This window comes from Dendronephthya gigantea, unplaced genomic scaffold (genome assembly GCF_004324835.1).
Source record: "Dendronephthya gigantea isolate DGI-Jeju-01 unplaced genomic scaffold, DenGig_1.0 000174F, whole genome shotgun sequence".
In the NCBI taxonomy this organism is placed as follows: domain Eukaryota; kingdom Metazoa; phylum Cnidaria; class Anthozoa; order Malacalcyonacea; family Nephtheidae; genus Dendronephthya; species Dendronephthya gigantea.
In genome coordinates, this window is record NW_021163184.1 from 385,363 (window position 1) to 391,871 (window position 6,509).

A 6,509-nucleotide genomic window follows, 5' to 3' on the forward strand; every position below is an offset into this window, starting at 1 on the left:
AGGAAAAAGGCGCTCTTGGTATAAAAAGGTCCCTCTTTGAGTCAAAATACCGGATGCAGTTGAAAATGGAGATGGCTAATCTTTGCTAGGATCGTAATTTGGCATCGACACGTCTCCCGAAGCAAAAATATACTCTGTTGCTACCCAAATGAAAAAATAAGAGCATATTGAAAGTTTACAAGCTTCAACGGGGCTTTTTCTGAGTGGATAACGTTTTCTGACGTGCCTTGCTCCTTTAAGACCTTAACCGCTCCTTTAAGACCTTCACCTTCGGGTCCGCTGTAATTGGCTTTTGCTGTTGCGGATACCCTGCCTAGTATGTCCTTTTGTTACTGTGTATGTATATAAAGTTTTGTAAAAGGCGAAGTTTTTAAATAAAAAAAAATAACCCTAATTAATTTTTTAACCCGATTCGCATCCGACAATCACCCGAAGATTATGTCGCTCATTCACACTCCTTTTTTAGGAGTTCAATATGTATTCATAACAACTTTCAGTTAATTTATTCTTGTCGCAAACAACGCAAGTTTTTTAGATATTTATCACTTTAAAATACAAAATGCTAGGATGGCCGAGTTAGCAAAGGCGTTAGACTTAAGATCTAATGTGCGTTGCACTTTGTGGGTTCGATTCCTACTCCTAGCACTATGCTTTTTGTATGTTTGCAGTCATTAAACTCTGGTAAAATTATAGTTTAAAAGATATTAATTTTTAAGCAAGCGATATCATTAGAATAACCGTACCTTGTTTAAGACGAATTGACCTGGGCAGCTATGAAATAAACCTCTCATGGTCTGAAGCCATGCAGTCATGGTTGTCAACCAAATTGCCAACATTAATGCGTACAACTTGAATGCTTCTTTCTACCGATTTTCTCAAATGAGTAGTAGTCTATCACCTGAGAGCTGATTTTTCACAAAAATGGCTCACTCGCCGGGACCAAATAAAAACTACAAAAAAATGTTCTTTGCTTCTAGTTAAATTAAAAAACATATGAAGGACAACTCATACGTACAGAAGCCTTGACACATATTTTTCACTTTGTTTGAACATGCACAGCCACCATCTTGCTTTTTACAAGACGGATACTTTTACGTTTTATTGACTTTCTAAATGTTCAATTAAAACTTGTGTTATGGCCTCTTTTAAAATATTGTACTTTCCATTAAAACTTCAAATGTTCTAAGAAAATACTCTGTTTTATCGATGTTCTGAGATTCTATTTTATGATGAAGCCTGTTTCGGAATTTAATATTCTGTTGTAGAAAAGAATAATATTTAAAGGATGCAGAATTTTTACCTTTAGGAATTGACAAAAAATAGAACCTTGACGTTTATAGCGATATAATTCATTGGTTCTTTTTCTAATTTATGTCAGAGCTGTCTTTTTTCTGTCTTCGAAAGCAAAACAACTTTCCGCCATCTTGAATTTATAATACCTGGGCCTGAAACATGTTTGCCAGCAGTTTTATACAAAAGGCAGGAAAAATGCCAAGAATTTTATTTAAAGAAAAAGATTTATCGATGGCTGAGAAATGAGTTAGTATATCAAGTGCAAAGTGCAAGTATAAAAGAGACATTTTCACTCATCACAACTAATATTGTAATTGCAAATAATGACAATGTAATTTAACTAGAAGTTACAAGATCAAGCTACGATGTGGACAGCACTACCACTTGATTTACTGTACTGTCAATGCATGTTAGATACCTTGCAACAGTCAGACAACTCCATGGAGCATCCCACTGACATTATTATGGCTAAAATGTTCAGCAGTGACCACATTATGGAACATACAGTATCATGGCATCATCAACACTACAGAAATCAAACCACTGTGTCTATGGAAAACTGGATAGTTCTGCATTGCTGTGCATGAATTGATATGATCCATTCTACCAGGTGCAGTACTGACCATCAATACACTACCACAACATGGAGTCTCTCACAATATGTCATTATAATATGACCAAAGTGTCCAGCCATGCTACACAGGCTACAACGAAACCACTATGGAACAATAATTAATACCTTAAAACGTTGGTTGAACCTGTACTGTATGTAACCTATTTGAATCTTGTGCTGCTTGGATGTTGAAGAACAATGAACTACAATAATTTACTCTGCATCCCAACCACGAATTGCTACCACGGACCATAATCTATTTTCCAACAGTTCAACCTGTACGAACCATGTACATACATACATACATACATACATATTTATTAGTTATCTCGAAAATGAGCTTTTCATAACTAATTTACAAATGTTTTTATAACTAATTTACAATTGATTTCTAAAAAGAATTAAATCTATAAATTATACATGCAATAGTTAACAGGAAAGATTACAATCTAGGCACTATTTAGGAATATATTAAGAAAATATTTCTTAAGATAATGTTTAAAATGTTCAATCGAGGACAACTGTTTGGCAGCTGGGCTGAGCGAATTCCAAATAGATACAGAGCGATACTCAAAAGACTTCTGCCCTGTTGCAGTTCTGCATTTAGGTATCTGAAAGTCATTTGATTGTCTGGTTATACGACCACTTATTTGTTGTCTTTTATTCAACTTTCCACACAGATAAGATGGCACGAGGTCATTTACACATTTAAATGTCATGATAGCAAGTGTAAGTCAGGCCCACCTTTGACGCTCATTGGTTATATGCACGATGTTAGCCCAACGAAAATGAGCTCCAAAAATTCCAAGTAATTCTCATTCATGTTACAATAAAAAGATCAGGCAGTGAAAGCACTTTGCTTTTCTCCAAGAAAACACAAGATGATTGTTAAATCGAAAGCCGAAAGCAGCACTCTGTGTAAGATTACAAAGTTTAGATTGCACAAAACTGAAAAAAAAACGTCGTGCGGGTAAATCATTACACACAAATTGACGATGCCCCAGAGACAGATATCGATTTTGCATACACTAGTCAGAAAGTTGGTGAAAATTCAACGACGCCAGGTATGACGAATACAACAGAGCTTGAGGGTATCAAATTGTACGAGTGTGTGACCGTGTGTGGTCTTGTGGTGTTCGGGGAAAACAAGCCAGAAGATGTTCCTACAAAACCTGGTTTGGTTAAACTCGAAGCATGCTTTATTGACCAACAAAAATGAATCACTAATGTTCGTGTATGTCAATATCTTGGTCAGAAGTATTTGTCGTCAACCAACGCCACAAGCTTCAAGAAAATCACAGATGAGAAGCCACAAATTAATGAGGAAGCAATTAAGGAGGCAAGAAGCCAGTTTGAAAAGAAACGGGTAAGCTGTGTTTCCGTCACAAGCATGGAGGCAATCTTGTATTACTCTTGCATTACATGCAGCAAAAAGGTTACGTTTCGACAAGGTTCGGTGATACTGAAGTGTAGTCATTGCCAGTCCTCTTTTCTACTGAAGAATAGCATAAAGAAACTGACTGCAAGAATTTCCGTAAAGAAAAACGGGGAAGTTACGTGGTAGTTACCCTTGTAACCATCGTTGAAAACTTCAACCAGAAAAATGGCACGAAGGATCACTGGATAAAATCAACGAAGAAAGGTTAAGTGAAATAATTTTGCTATCGGAAAATCTGAACCTTACAATCGAAAAACAATGGGGTTAACGATATATCTTTTTTGCAAAAAGATAAGCTTTAAGTAAATTACATTATATAGAGTAAATAGAGAGATTTGGTATTTTATGTAATTCATTGGTTGAACTTTATGTGGAACTGCCATGTGCTTGTCTATGCACCTACTCCCTGTTTCTATAATATGGTTTTAACATTGTTCAAATTCAGTCATGTTTGCTTGATAATGTTGGTTTGTTAAAAGTTAGTTAATGTTTTGGTTAATAATGCTAGCTTGTTAAAATTCACTCAGTTTAATGTTGTAAAACTGGTTATGATATTAAAAATACAAGTTTTCAGACTTCCACTTGTGTATTAATGTTGTAGGACTTTTATTAGGGGGGGGTGTAATATTATCAGACATGTAACGTGTGCTGCTAGTTGAAGTGAGGACACTTCTTAATGTTTTAATCACTTATACATTAAGATGAATACATACATTAACATATATTACAATATATTACAACTCCCTTTTTTTTTGTTTTCTCTCCTTAATACTAATTAAACAAATAAATAAATGTTCTTTCTAATATTCAAATACACAGTACACAATATACAATATAATTAACTAAATGTTCATTTAAGTCATTCTATTCAACTAAATTATTTATAAAGTATCCTAATTGTGACACATTGCGCATTAGTCACGCTTTTGTAAATATGTAAATAGTGTGTAATTAATCGAGCGCGATATAAAAAGGCGTGCTTGTTGGTTAATTGGTGTATGAGATCTTTGCTTGATGTACGAGCTTGTTTTTTGGCCGTGGGTTGTGACATTTTGTGACGTTTGGTAGCAGGAAATGGTTTCACGATAGAGTGAGAAAGAACAGAATTTAGTAATGGGAACTCGTAGTCGTCGTAGAGAAAATATAGTAGAGCCACAAGATCAAACGGTAGTAGACATGGCCGAAAACGGGAGTATGGTAATTATCGATACGTTGCAAGAAGTGAAGCATGTTTTGAAGGAAATAAAAATGGAACGGAAAGCAACTCAAGAAACGATTGAGAACATGATGAGAGTGAATCAAGAATTAGTGCAGCGAATAAACTTGATCGAATCGGAGCGAAATGAGGAACAACTAAAAGTTGTTGATTGCAAACCCGTGTTGGTGCGCTTCAGCAAAACAACAGATAATTGATAAGAAAGTATAATGTTATGGCACAGGACATGACCAAGGCAGTTCGGAGGGGTATAAATCGGACGTTTGCAGAGAATATGTAGAACTTTTTCACAGAATTTCAAAAGTTTACTGGGGGCTGTTGAAGGAATAGACCAGCGTCTGCAGGACATGGAAGCTAAACGTGAAGCTCGAAATTTGCACAAGGGCAGTGGAACGTGGCGAACAAAAGGCTCAGTCGACCCTGCGGTATTCAATTACGCGTGATGAAGAATGTCACGTTTGTGCATTTTTGGCCCAATTCGATATAGCTGCTCGAATGAACGGTTGGAGCAACGAAGAAAAGGCTGCTTTCCTGGCTACTTCTTTAGTGCGTAACGCTACGCTAGTGTTAAGTAACTTGTCCGAACAAGATCGCAGGGACTATAAGATATTAATCGCAGCATTAACGAGCAGATTCGGTGTCACCCATCAATCAGAGTTAGCGAGGGCGAAACTGAAAAATCGCGTAAAGAGAAAAGATGAGACACTGCCAGAATTGGTCGAAGGCATCGAAAGTTTGACCAGATTTATCCAGGCTTATCCAGATGCTACACAGGAATTACAGGATATTCTAGCAAGGGAACATTTTATTGATGCACTTATTGAAGAAGATCTACGTTTACGCATTCGCCAGGCTCAGCCCCAGTCCCTTCAAAAGGCACTAGAAATTGCGTTAGAACTATATTACTATATTGGTCAAAGGAGAAAGTACAAGCTCACCAGGAAACCCTTGTGTGAAACAAGAAGATGAAGATGGAAAATTCCAGAAGCTGGAAGGAGCAATTAATGAATTAATGAAGGAAATCAGAGAACAATCGAAACGTCAATGTTATCGTAGACTGCCTGGAAATATAAACGACGGAACAACAACTGAATGGAAATGTTGGCCCTGTGGAGAAATTGGTCATTTTTCAAGAGATTGCAAGAACAAAACAAGGGAAAAGATTGGTGGAAAGAAAGAAGAGAGTCAGGAGAAAACACTCGATCAAAGGGAGTTCAAGAAACCACCGTCGGGAAACGAGGAGTGGTCGGGTCAGAGGGTCTAAGCTCGGCCACAAAAGGGAATCAAAAGACCCCAATGGAGTAAAAGTATGTGGTGGAACATTGAAAGTGTCTCGGTTTATTGAGGATGTGCCTTGTCAGTTTGTGGTGGACACTGGTGCTGACGTCACAAAACTGAGTTCTCGTATATTCAATGCATTGTCTTCGGCAGAACACATAGTGGAAGTAAACACTGATGGAGTTATAAGAGGATTGAACGAACAGATAATCCCAGCTATTGGAAGAGCCATCCTGGAAATCAAGTTAGGAGAAACTGTTTCTTCGTTGGATGTATGGGTTGCCAATATTCAAGAAGAGTGTATTCTTGGTTCAGATTTTTTGAGGAAGGAAGGTTGTGTGATAGACTACCCTCGACAAACACTCCATATTGGGAATTCCGGTACAAGTTGGCACGGGTGAATTAAGATGTTTAAGGAGATGTTCGATGGGGAACAACTGGGCCACCAAGTTTGGCACAAAGAAATGGTGACATTATCGTGGGACGGACCGTTGTCGACCTAGAAAAGGATTACATTCCTGTGAGAGTTGGGAATTTATCGCCTAGTAGAAAAAAGTTAAGGAAAGGCACTGAGATTGCCATTTGTGAACCTGCAGTAAGCATAACTCCCACGGATCAAGTTTATGAAGTGGAGGAGGAATTATCCCGGGAAGACACTGTTCCAGATCATT

At 37.4% G+C, this 6,509-nt stretch overlaps 1 non-coding gene across 1 annotated transcript; it reads left to right on the forward strand.

The window, feature by feature from the left end:
* Positions 1–561: 561 nt before the first annotated feature.
* Trnal-uaa lies at positions 562–645 on the forward strand. Its single transcript has one exon. It is a non-coding gene; the product is annotated as a tRNA-Leu (tRNA).
* Positions 646–6,509: the final 5,864 nt, after the last annotated feature.